At 48.1% G+C, this 12,694-nt stretch overlaps 1 protein-coding gene and 1 pseudogene across 1 annotated transcript in view; both read right to left on the bottom strand.

Annotated features, from left to right (window-relative positions):
• The window catches only part of TMEM132D (transmembrane protein 132D), a 554,370-nt gene that overhangs the window by 92,196 nt on the left and 449,480 nt on the right, over positions 1-12,694 (bottom strand). The window lies entirely within an intron of this gene.
• Positions 623-721, bottom strand: LOC113595190 (uncharacterized; annotated as a pseudogene).

Here is a 12,694-nt window from a genome sequence, read left to right as displayed (position 1 = left end):
CTAAGTCTTTTTCAATGCATTTCCCCACAAAGATCAATAACCCAATGAACAGAAGAACGACTCATCACCCTGTCCTTGTTTTTTGATGGTTTGGTCAAGCTCTGTTATTCCAGCCCCCGTGACCTATGCCCCCATAAATAACATACACTTACTAGATGATGGGCTGCAGTCTGCCATTCATACCGCATGAAACAAAGAGCTAGTATGTGAGCATTGAAATATTACATTTCACTAGCAATAATGCTGCATTGTGATAAGTAACTTGCATGCTTCTTTTAGTTTATATTTTTTATTTTTAAATATAATTTATTGTCAATTGGGTTCCATACAACACCCAGTGCTCATCCCAACAAGTGCCCTCCTCCCATGCCTTTTTAAAAAAAAATACGGAATGCCTGGGGCACCTGGGTGGCTCAGTCGGTTGAGCGTCCAACTTTGCCTCAGGTCATGATCTCGTAGTTTGTGAGTTCGAGCCCCGCGTCGGGCTCTGTGCTAATGGCTCAGAGCCTGGAGCCTGTTTCAGATTCTGTGTCTCCCTCTTTCTCTCTGCGCCCCTCCCCCTCACGCTCTGTCTCTCTCTGTCTCTCAAAACTGAATAAATGTTAAAAAATTTTTTGAAAAATAAAATACGGAATGCTTCAGAAATTTGTGTGTCATCCTTGCAAAGGGCCATGCTGATTTTCTCCGTGTCGCTCCAAGTTTAGCAGACCTGTTGCCAAAGGGGGTACCTGTGTGCTTCTTTTAACAAGTGGGGCGCATCCGTCAATTTGGCCTGTGCTACAAACACATTTATGAACCCCTCTGTTTTTAAAAGGATGTCAGCGACTCAGTTTAATGGTTGTGGCACAGTATGGAGAATTACCACATTCTAGCAGCCGTAGCAGGTAAAATACAATTATCGTCCACCCGTGGGGAAGCGGCAAAGATGCCACACAGCAGAGCCCACACGGGGCTGATGGCAGCGTGCGCCTCTCGCCAGCCGGGCCGTCTTCCGGAAGCCACTGAAGCAAGTCAGGTGCATGGTGCTTCTTCTCTATGTGAATGAAAACATACCACCTCACGGTTGAAATGCTCCACTTGTGGAAGGGTTTACCATAAAATGCCACCAAAGGCCATCCTTATCTCCATTCCTTACTACTATTTCGTTCCCCTCCGGCAACCACTTTGGACCCCTAACTGTTACCGAGGCGTTTTCATCTGTCTAAACAACACGCTACGTTACACTTTCTTGGTACAGCGGGCTCAGCCATCATCTGCCGATTTTCTCGCACGACAGGTGAAACCTCGTCTCTCTCTGTTTTCTCAACCACCACAGGTAGATTCCTGATTTGGTTCCTCCATTGGCTTTATTTCTAACTTTAAGCAAACACACCTCTAATCAAGACACAACGTGTCTCCTTCTCTCTCTGCCCCTCCCCTACTCACGCTCTGTCTCAAAAATGAATCAACGTTAAACAAAAAAAATTAAAGAGATGCTGTGTCGATTCCTGAGGGGTTGTGTCTGCAGAGGCGGTGACACTCCTCCTGGGTGGTGGAGGACACAGGGTGCCATGGCCTTCAGTACGGGCTGGCCTCTGTGACTCACACGTGTTGTCGACATGCCGTGCAGGTAAGGTTGTGTTACTTGTGAGGCTTGGCCACGGAGCCACTGTGTTTTCTCCGATGATGCTCGTTCGTGGAACTCGGCCGCCAAGGTATGTGGAGGCCCAGGCGCACAGAAGGGGCCAGCAGAGGTGGTCTGGTCCACGGCCATGGCTGTGACCCATTGCCCACCCCACAGACATGTCCACGAGGAAGCCTTCCAGAGGACTCCCTGCCCCAGCGGAAGCCGCCTCACCGAGTCCCATCAACTCCTAGAACCCTAACGAGAGCGTAAGTGGCCACTGCTGCATGACCACCGGCGTCCCCTCACACAGCCACGGACGCCTGAGACCCCCACGCACCGTAGGAAACGACAGTATGAGCCTGGTTCCAACTCCCGCCCACTCTTCCTACCACCGCGGCCTCCCAACTTCCTCTCATTTCCAGCTGACACTTCCTTCTTCCCAGGGCTGACAACGCCCCCACCGTGCCCCCAACTACCACACAGCCTTCCATGCTTTATACGAAAGTTGAGTCCAGAAGCTGGAATCTGGAAACGGGCCTCCGATGCTCACACACCGTGGGGCCGTTTTCTAGCCACCAGGCTACTGCTGTTCTGGGCCAGATAATTCCTTGTTTTCAGGCTATCGTGTGCACTTTGAATGTTTAGCAGCATCCCTGCACTCAATCCACTGGATGCCAGGAACAGCCTCTTCCAGCCGTGGCAACAAGAGACGTCTGCAGGCTTCTCCAAACGTCCCCTGGGAAGCGGTGGGGGGGCGGGTGGCCTCGAGAACGTGCCGCAGGAGTGAACTGTGCCAGGGACTCTGTCCCGTGTCCTCCTGTTATTTCTGTGTCCACGTGTTCCTGGTCGCCTCTTCTTCCGCCTTGCCTTTGCTTGTTTTAATAAACAGAACGCACCAAAGGATGGGGGAGGTTTTCAAAGCACAGAAGCAGGAGGGAAATCCTCAATTTTCTTCCTGTTGGTGGCAGTTACAGGCTTTGCAGCATACAGGGCTTCGTGTGACCAGAGCCGGCAGGCTGTATGTGGTCGATGTACTCTTGAAAACCAAATATAAATCAACGTTTAAAATCGTATTTTTTACACCAGAGGAGCTTCCCATTAAAAACGATCCTAAGAGGGGCACCTGGGTGGCTCACTCGGTTAGGCGTCTGACTTCGGCCCAGGTCACGATCTCGCGGTCCATGGGCTCGAGCCCCGCGTCGGGCTCTGTGCCGACAGCTCAGAGCCTGGAGCCTGCTTTGGATTCTGTGTCTCCCTCTCTCTCTGCCCCTCCCCCACTCACACTCTGTCTATCAAAAAAGGAATAAACATTAAAAAAATTAAAAAAAAATTTATAATCGAGGGGCACCTGGGTGGCTCAGTCGGTTAAGCGTCCGACTTCGGCTCAGGTCAAGATCTCACGGTCCGTGAGTTCGAGCCCCGCGTCGGGCTCTGTGCTGATGGCTCGGAGCCCGGAGCCCGCTTCGGATTCTGTGTCTCCCTCTCTCTCTGCCCCTCCCCCGCTCATGCTCTGTCTCTCTCTCTCTCTCTGTCAAAAATAAATAAACTTAAAAAAAATGATCCCAAGATAGTAAGTTCTAGGCCCAACTCAAATGCTACATCTTTCTTAATCCTTCCAGGTGGAAATGATCAGTGTTAGTGTCTACGGTTTATTATCGACATTACATAAGAAAAATTATATACGGAGGCAGTAGAGCCTGGTTCTGGGGCCAGACAGCATGACTTTGAACCCTACTTTCTATACCTACTAGCTCCAGGACTGTAGGCAACCTAGGTAGGGACTGCACCGTGCCTCAGTTTCCTCATGTGTTCAATGGGGACCGTGAACATTTCCATGTTATTGGCTGGAAGTGAGGACCGAATATGTGAGAGGCACTCAGAACCGTGACTGGCAGGTGGTAAGAAAACCACGTGTTAGCATCGTCATGATGGTCACTCGACGTGGCCTCAGGATTCCTTCCCGCCGTGCCTAGCAGCCTGAGAGCAGGAGCCGGGAAGGGGAGCCCAGGCTGAATAGCGTGAGCCCTCCCTTGGCACCGCTGGGCGATCTCGGCCAAGTCACGTACCCCCTCGGGCCAACTTTCCCGTCTTTCAAGAAGATCTCAATGGCATCTGGTAAAGCCTGCTCATGTGCGGGTCACGTAAGCACTGTGCACCTCGTTTTTCTCACCTGGAAAGTGGGGTTCTAAGTAGCATCTACCTTGGTGAGTTCTCGTGAGGGACGGGTACGCTAACGCATGCCAAGTGTTCAAATGGTGCTTGGCATCACCAATTTTTCAATAGGTTGGCTATTATTAGTAGTATCATAAGACATGCGGTGACTTATATTAATTCAGGATGTTCTTGGCAGAAGGAAAAAGTGAGAGAGAGACTGAGAGAGGGAGGGAAGCAGGGGGTGAGCGAAGGGGAGGGGAGGCAGGGAGACACAACCCAACTGCACGCCCGTGAGCGCTGGCCCTGTCCTGGAGCAAGACTGCGGGGACAGGCAGGGACCCAGCGGCCCACAGTGTGCGCCTCTTACAGCACTGACAGGAACTTCAGAATTAAAGGTGTATTTTTCACCCACAGGTGCCCCAAGCATGAGCCAGCCGCTCACCTGGAGCCCAAGCAAGGAGCATTCAAGTGTCTGAACACGGAAGGAAAAATGGAGGTTTTGAGGCTTAGAGACTGTGTTTTGCAAACTCGGGTTTTGCACATTTCCTGATTTTTTTTGAGAGAGGCTGAGAATCGATATTTCTATGTGAAATCTTCTGAATTTCACACTGGGCTCACGTTTTGTAAAAAACACCAAGAAGCCGGGACAACATACATTTACACGGCGTGTTGACCTCCGTATGGGCTCCAACTGGTGACTTCTCTCCTGGTGGATAATGAATCGCCCCTAACCATGAGATCCCTTGTGGGTAAAAAGGGTGATATTTTTAAACTCTTGCTTGCCTGCCCGCACCCACCAGCAGGGCCAGTGTTTTCCCAGGACCCTGGTTCACTTCTCCCGGTCACCCCACGACCCCTGCTGTCTGGGAACGCGGCCCCCTTTTATCCTGTGCCACCTGAAGAAATCTGGTCTCATAAAAGCACTGCTCAGTTTTGCATAACTAATTTCAAATCGTATTTAGCATCAAGTTTCAGAATTAAGGAGCTAAGTGACAGCTGTTTAATTAGCTCCTTAAGCTGATTAGACGGCATTACCAAAATCCCCTGAGGAGGAGGACATCACCGTGGGGAGACCCTCGGGCCAGGTTCCTGCCACTGTTCAGACTCAGTAAGCTGCTAAGCCAATTGGCCAAGCATTCTTGACATCCTCAAGGATGTGGTCAAATAGAGATTTCTATTTATGACATTCACTGCTGCAGGAGACTCTAAGGGACAAAAATAACGCAAGCCTCTTTCGGGATGCTAGGCAAACAGACTCTGCATTAAAAAAAGAAAAGAAAAAAAGGAGTCAATTGGGAGTCTCAGAAAGCACTTTAGGATGTGCATAAGCCCCATGTGTTCCATGCTTGTATTGTATTAAGGAGAGGGGCGCAGATTAACCCTTCGTCCCCACCGAATAGGCTGTCTAGCCTCCTCCTGATCAGTAAGACAAAGGCATATTAACGAATTTAAGACTTTAAGCCAATTTTATCCGTGAGATTAGTGCTTTCAAAGTGGCATTTCCAAGAAAGACGGGGAAACTACAGTATATGCCTGACTTTGTATGTGAGCCCGGGAATGGACGGACATCCCTGGCCCTGGAGAAAGTGTACAAAATGATGGGTTTTCATCTCGATGTTCCTTTTTAATCCTCGGCAACACTGGCAACAGGACGTGTGGACAGAGCGTCCAAGACCTTCTCGGCAGGAAGGGAGGCTAAGTCAAAATGCACACGACCATCGGCCTACATTTTCTGGAAACAGGACATAAGTTTAACTTTTGAATTGAGTTTTAGGGGGGATGCTTCCAGTGAGCCAGGGTGGGCGGTGGTGTGAATCCCAGACTTGGTGGGATCGGTTTTGGGTGCTGAAAATTTCAGCTCCCTGCTCGAGGGAGGAAGAGCGGGTTTTGGGAGCCGTTCGTGTCGTTATTTTTCTTGACAGCTTTATTGAGATACAATTCACATTCCACATGAGTCACCCATGAGAGTGTGCAATTCGTTACTTTTCAATATATTCAGAGATGTGTGCGACCATCACCACAGTCTATTTGAGACCATTTTTATCATCTTGAAAAGAAGCCCGGTGCCCTGTGCCCTGTGGCTATTGTCCCCTCCCGTCCACCAGCCTGGCTCTGGCCGTCAGCCATTGCCAATCTACTTCGTGTCTCCATGAATTTCCCAGTGTGGTCACTTCACAGGAGGTGATTCATGGGACACATGGTCTCCCGTGACCGGCTGCTTTCAGGAGGCACCACGCCCTCATGCTTCATCCACGCCGCAGCGTGTGTTCACGTGTCCCTCCTCGTACGGCTGGGTGACGTCCCTCAAGGCATCGAAGAACTTTAAGTCTTCCATTTCGCACAACTCAATTCGCCCGATGCTGTTCAAATCACAGTTCGTAAATTAGGGTTGTGTCAAGCTGAATCCAGCTCACGGAGGGCTTTGCTTGAACTGCACAGATTTAATCAACTGTTCACAACATTTAAAAATTGGGAGATATGCGAAAATCTGGATTTCTGGTTTGTCTCGAGTAATCAGAACAGACAACTCTGGGGTATCATTCCGTAAGCTCCAAGTAGTGACTCCCCTCCCTTCCACCAAAGTTCCCATCTCTTGTGTGCCACACGGCTGGCCGCAGGAGGCTGAGTCTGGGACGCCTCATATAGATGATTCTGGACTGCCAACACATGTGTGTGATCCAGCAGTCCAAGACGCAAACTTCGCCCGATCCCAACAGCTAAACTGAAAACAAGCAGGACACATTAAGGACACAGGGGTAAGGATGTGGCTTCGCTTAGAACTTTTATAACTTTTTTGTTAAAGCAGGAGACCGTGTGTCGGAAACGATATATCCAGGGGCTCACTGCTCTCCCTGATGAGAAAAGCCTGACAGAATTACAGGATGCCGTTGAGTACCCTCAACATATATCCGTGATTGACGACTGAGACTGTCATTGATGGTTCTTATGAGAATCTTCGCTTCAGCCTTGGTTCCAAACAGCAATTCTGTGAAGCTCGGCATGAATATTTAATTTATGTCTGTTGATAGAGTTCTCTTGATATCATAAAGTATTTGCTCTTTGAAACTGGGGGAGTTTTTGCCTGTAGCCTTTAACTAAACGAGCTGTCAGCCCCTTTCTCTATCACTACAGAAAAATGCATGTCAAATTGTCAAAGGCAACAGAATTTTCCGTAGGCTGGAAGAAGCCTATTGGTTTTATGGTACGTGAGACTAAGGAATTAATTCAATCGGTACGGAAAGGTCATACAAAATTAACAAACATGAAAGGGCCGCTGCAGACTTCATTTGACTCAGTGGGCACCTGAAAGCTGGTCTTGCTTAGAACCCCAGCCCTCCAGAGGGATGGTAAGTAGTTCTGAATCCTTTTTTGACCTGTAAGCCATAGGGATTTCGGAGAGACTTATTGGTGGGGCTTGGAGCCACGTCTCGGTTATCTATGCTAATGAACATCCAGTGGCGTGGCTAATCCCAAATCGTGTGAAGTCCAAAAGTCATCTGCAGTCTGGCCCTGGAATACATTATGGGCTTTTTCTTTTTTTCCACCAGACAACTTCTTAATTACGTTTTTCTTAGGCTAATGCAAGAAATGAGTTTGCATGTCTTGAGCCCACACTAATTGGGAATTGCGGGGGGATGCAATTAAGATTGTTCTGGGAGGCAAGGAAAGAGGAGTCTGGGTTTTTTCAATGAGCACAGCCATCCCTGCATTGACTTCACCCCCATGATGTACTACTGGCCGTGGAAATGTTTCTTAGATCTCTGCTTCCCTTTCTGGGGGGTGGGGGTGGGAATGCCACCTTTAGGAGGAACAAAATCAGTATTCTTGGCTATTCCCCCAGCCGGAGTCTTTCTAACCCCATCTCTTCTGGGTATCCAGGCCTAGGATTCCAGGATTCACAGCTGTGCGTGGCTGGCAGGGCAGTCCTCCGTGAAACACAGATGGGTGCCGGGCGTGCTTGACGAAAATGAAAACGATTCTACGCCGTCCCGTACAGCGAGGCTCTGTGAACGAGACTGTGGACACCGATCTAAGTCTCACCCATTTGAAATGCAGAGAAGTGTGGACTCAAATGTTCCCCTGCCTGCCCGACCTTTCCAATGGGGTCTGTCCAACTCCCTGGGTCCCAAACAGAACTCTTGCTATCCCCGCCTTGAAGCTCTCCTCTTCCAGCGCTCCAAATAGTACATGGTGCCACCTGGTTGCTCTGGGCAGAGCCTCAGGGATCGTGATTCATCCTTTAGTCCACCCCGTGTCCCATCCAGCAGAGCATCCTGGGAGCACCAGCTCCAATGTGTCCTGCACACCCAGCCACTTCCTCCCACCTCCACCCCTGTCAACTTCACTCAAGCCGCCATGATGGAAGTCAGTGTTAGGGAAAGCCTTTGAAACCACTCATCTTGGTATTCTACAACATTGCCCTGGTCATTCCCAGAAATCATTTTTCTCTACACATCTCTTGCCTGTTTGACCACACCAGAGTATAAAGCTCCAGGAGGGCAGGGCTTTGGGGCCGCTCCACACACAGCCCTGAGTACCTGCGGGAGACACCGTGTGAGCTCTGCCTCTGGGTGTCATGCGTGCCTAGCACGAGGCCCATCAAGGGCCAGTCAACTCCCACTTTCAACAGGTAACTCGCCTCATGGCCGTGTTCACTGGTGGATGCTTATAGATATCTCTAGCTTTCACGTTGCCTGGCTGGACTCAGGAAATCGTGTCACAATCATAAAGCCTGCAGGGGAAACTGAGTCACATGGTTAAAGCAACTCAGATGCTGCTGAACGCAGAGCAGGAACATAAGGAAGCGTTGCTGCATTTGCTGGGATCGCGGGGAGATCACCACCTTGTGCCGCCATCATGATTTCTTTTCTGCTGAATTCAGCTGGGCTTTGGCAGGCATGTTCCAACCGGTGTGTAGCCAAGAATGCAACTGCGGCTGATCTGCCCAGGTGGTCCGTGCATGGTATTATTGAGTCCGAAGTCAGGGGTTTAATCCCTACCTGGTCACAGGTTTGCTCAAAACCAGCAGGCTGAGATGGTGACCCTGGCTCTGGCCGACAGCTTAATACTTCCAGGAGAGAATCACTTTCAGTGAAGCCACCACGATGGGGAGCCGGGGGTGTGAAAAGCGTCGGACATATCGGAGCCTTGTCCTCCTAAGGCTCTAGCACACCTGAGGTTGAGTCCAGAACTGTACCCCTCAAGCAAGGCTGCAGGGGAGATCTGACCAATGCCAGGAATCCGCCTCAGACCTGGGGAGATGAGTCCCAGACATCAGGAGTGTCATATCTTCACCAGACATTCTAACCCAGTGACTTCCAAACTTAGTGTCTCCTGGCATCACTGGGGCAGATTAAACAGCGCGGATGCTGGATCATGCACTCAGAGATTCTGATTTAACTGTACGGGCTGCGTCTGGACCTTTGGAAATTTAACATCTCCCCAGGTGATTCTCACAGACAGCAGAGGTTGAGAACCACCGGGAATTATCTCTGCCCACGACGGATGGCCACTTTCCCTAGTGATTCAGAAGCCTCCCCACCCCGACTGGATCTATAAAACACATGCACACACCAACACGGTCCGAGACAAACGACTCAGCAGACAGGGCAATCGGCAAACCAGCGCGAGGCAAAAGGTTTACGGCTCCACGTTTAAGGGATATTAGAAGAGAGCAATGATGCCATCAAGTAAACACAGCAGCAAGGGAAGGATTCACCGCAGAGAGTGGGATTCAGGAAGAGTAACGTGAACCTTGGCTTGGGTGGCGCGAGGCGATTCCAAGTAAGGCAGGTGCAGGGGGTGAGGCAGGACCTCACAGCCCTGGCCCGTCCGTCACGCCTCATCTGTGGTATCACCACCTCTAAGAATCTTCTCTGACCACCAAGTGGCTTCTGCTAGTCCCGGCCCCCAGTGTACAACCCCCCCCCCCATCCATTCCCCATTAGAACGCTCCCTCTTCAACTCTGTAGCACGTACAATTACAGATGACCCTGTTTTTCACGTTGAAGGTTAATTTGTTAAGTTACATGATTATTAAGATGAGAAAAAATAAAAATTATTAAGTAATTCATTGTTTAGCCTTCTCAGTTGAGAGATTTACACTTTAAAAAAATTTTTAATGTTTATTTATTTTTGAGAGACAGAGAGAAACAGAGCACGACTGGGGTTGGGGCAGAGAGAGAGGGAGACGCAGTAGCTCCAGGCTCTGAGCTGTCGGCACAGAGCCCGACGTGGGGCTCGAACCCACGAACTGTGAGATCGTGACCTGAGCCGAAGTCGGACGCTCAACTGACTGAACCACCCAGGTGCCTCAATGGTTTAGACTTTCAAGCTGTCTCCTGCTCCAGACTAAAAGATGGGACAAAAACAAGGACACCACGTGTCTCGCTTCCTGCTGTCTTCAGACCGCGGGGCAGTGGGCACAGCACCTCAGTCCTCCCTGGGTAAGTAACTGGGTGAATGCTACCACAGGTTTGTAGAAGAAAAGGTTCTTTTCTCTCCTGGCTGTTATTCAGTTACTGCTGCTGGTCATTTGCAAATTTAGGGAGCTTTGGAAATGTGAAATCCAAGAAGCTATTATGAAGAGACATAATCGGTCTTGTAAAAAATATTCTTAGAAATGACACACAAGTAAAGGCTTCGGATCCTTTCTCATTGTAGGCATGGCAGGAACCGTTAAATACCTAATCTTTTCAGACCGGTAGCAATAGAATTTATGTTAATGCCTGCTCTGTGTGCTCAAGAAAATAAATCTGGGCTTGACTTTGGCTTTCAAAGCTTGTGCCTTGAAAAATCTACATTTCTCCAAAAACCTGATTTATAGTAACTTGCAGTCTCTTCTCACCTGCCCCAAACACGAGATCGGTATTTCTTTTGTGCTTCTTTTCCAAAATGAAGTACATTTCGTGTAATTTCCAATATTATCTAAATCTCTTTAAAATACCACAGGCGCACAGAGTCACAAATCCATAAAGAATGCCGACAGCAGCGACTCCTTATGTTAATTGGATAGGTTTTAATAACTGATAGAACTCTGAGTACTATTATTGTGGGTGAACATAATGGTTTTCATTCACAAAGGCAATCTATGTGGGTGAAATCCATTATCTTAAAAGTATTTTGATAAGGATAGATCTATGTAGAAATGGCTATGCTTCTCCCCTGCAATTGTGAAACCCCATTAAACATGCCTAATAATTAGCTGGCCGAAGAGTGTCATTAGATGTACATTAAATGTGTATTTAAGGCATATTTGAGACACTTCATTAAAGGTGACACAGTGAGCCTTACTGAATAACTTTAATAAAAATTGTAGTCAAATTAAAACTTGAATTTATGGTCACTCTTTTCTGTGAGAACAGAGTGCTGCACTGAATTCTTGTTTTTTGTTTTGTTTTGTTTTTCGTCCTCGAGAGATCAGTCCTGGTCATACTATGTATTTTCTAACTACTTTATTTAGCTAAAAGTTATATAAAGTGAATGCAACCATTTTAAGTGTATACTTTGATGACTTTAAGTAAATTAAACATTTTTTTATTATTTATTTTTGAGAGAGAGAGAGACGGGGAGGGGCAGAGAGAGAGAGAGAGAGAGAGAGACGGAGACACAGAATCCGAAGCAGGCTCCAGGCTCTGAGTTGTCAGCACAGAGGCCGAGGCGGGGATCGAACCCATGAACCGCTAGATCATGACCTGAGCCAAAGTCGGAGGCTTAACCAACTGAGCCACCCAGGCACTCCAAGTTTTAGTAAATTTATGTCATTGTGCAACTATTACCACAACCCAATTTTAGAGCATCCCGTTGTCTCTGAAATGTTCTTCTGTACCCTGGTATGGTCAGCCTCCCTCCCAATCCATGACTTCGAGTTTTTCACCACCCTTGAGTATTCTCTAGATATTTCATGCATGCATCATCAGGCAATACATCCTCTCTTTAGCATGACGTTTTTGAGACTGATCTACGTTGCTGTGTGTTCATTCATTGGTTCCCCTTTTTACTGCGAAGTAATGTTCCACTCTGTGGATATATCACACTTTGTGGATACATCCGCCAGTGGGTAAACACCTGGGCTTTCTCACTCTGGCTACGATGGATGCAGCTGCTGTGACCATTCAGAGGGAAGTCTTCGTGGGACATACGTTTTCATTTCCCCTGGAGAACGGAAATACCAGGTCCTAGAGAAGTTCACGTAACTTTTTAAATCTGCGCACCGCTTTTCAACATGGCTGCAACGCTCCCATTTCCGCCAGCAATGTCTGAGGGTTCCGGCTTCTGCACATCCTCTCGACACCTTATATTGTCAACCTTTCAGATTTTTGCCGTTTTAAGGGAGCGTGTGGACGTATCTCTTTGAGACGTTAATGTGCACTTACCTAATAACTAATGTTGTTGGACATATTTTCAGGCGTTTTGTTTGACATTTGTAGGTCTACTTTTATGAAGTATTTATTCTAACAATTTAGTTATTTTTATAGTATAGCGTGTCCTACATCCTAATTCAGAGATGGGATTTGCTAAGATTTTGTAAAGCATTTTTCCATCTGTGCTGGGAGATATTGGTCTACAGTTTTCCTTCTTTTGATGTCTTTGTGTGGTTATATTATTGGAGTAATCCTACCATCATTAAATAAATTATGAAAATGTCTGTAATTTTTGAAAGAGATTGTGCAGGATCTACTTCATTTTTTGAAATTAAATACCTTATTTAGTTTGTTAAGATGTAATACACCTTTATTGAGGTGTACTTGTCACGCAATCAAACACACTTATTTAAAATCCATGATGGGGGCGCCCGGGTGGCTCAGTCGGTTAAGCTTCCGACTTTGGCTCAGGTCATGATCTCGCGGTCCATGGGTTCGAGCCCTGCGTCAGGCTGTGTGCCGACAGCTCAGAGCCTGGAGCCTGCTTCAGATTCTGCGTCTCCCTCTCTCT

The sequence above is a fragment of the Acinonyx jubatus genome, chromosome D3, assembly GCF_027475565.1.
Source record: "Acinonyx jubatus isolate Ajub_Pintada_27869175 chromosome D3, VMU_Ajub_asm_v1.0, whole genome shotgun sequence".
Classification (NCBI taxonomy): domain Eukaryota; kingdom Metazoa; phylum Chordata; class Mammalia; order Carnivora; family Felidae; genus Acinonyx; species Acinonyx jubatus.
Note: the sequence above shows the minus strand (reverse complement) of the source record. Positions and strands in the feature narration are given on the sequence as shown.